Here is a 474-nt window from a genome sequence, read left to right as displayed (position 1 = left end):
TGTACAATTCTAAGAGTGTAACCCATTTTGGTTGCAAAAATTGGGAAGCACTTTTCAAGATGTATGGTTTTGATGAGGGTATGCTTGTTACCATGGATCTTGGTGATCCTAAAATCGAGCAAGACAATATGGACATTTGGGTCCTTGTTGATTCGCTTCCAATTCTGCGCCCCCCGAGCCCACGCCGACGCCATCCGCCGCCCACACCGTCGCTCGTCGCCGTCGCCCTCCGCCCCCCGCCACCGTCGCTGTCGCCCACCACCTCCCACGCCGTCGCCCCGGCCGCCCCCGATGTGAGTCGCCGCCGCCACGGCTCTGTTCATTTTTTTCCATATAATTTGTATTATTTTTTTGTTCATTGCATTTTTTCATATATATAATGTATATATGTATGTGGTAGCTATATGATGAATGGATGTGGCTATGTATGTATGAATATAATGTTCATAACATTTTTTTGTTTATATATGTTTT

This window comes from Triticum aestivum, chromosome 3B, assembly GCF_018294505.1.
Source record: "Triticum aestivum cultivar Chinese Spring chromosome 3B, IWGSC CS RefSeq v2.1, whole genome shotgun sequence".
In the NCBI taxonomy this organism is placed as follows: Eukaryota; Viridiplantae; Streptophyta; class Magnoliopsida; order Poales; family Poaceae; genus Triticum; species Triticum aestivum.
This window is presented reverse-complemented; position numbering follows the sequence as displayed.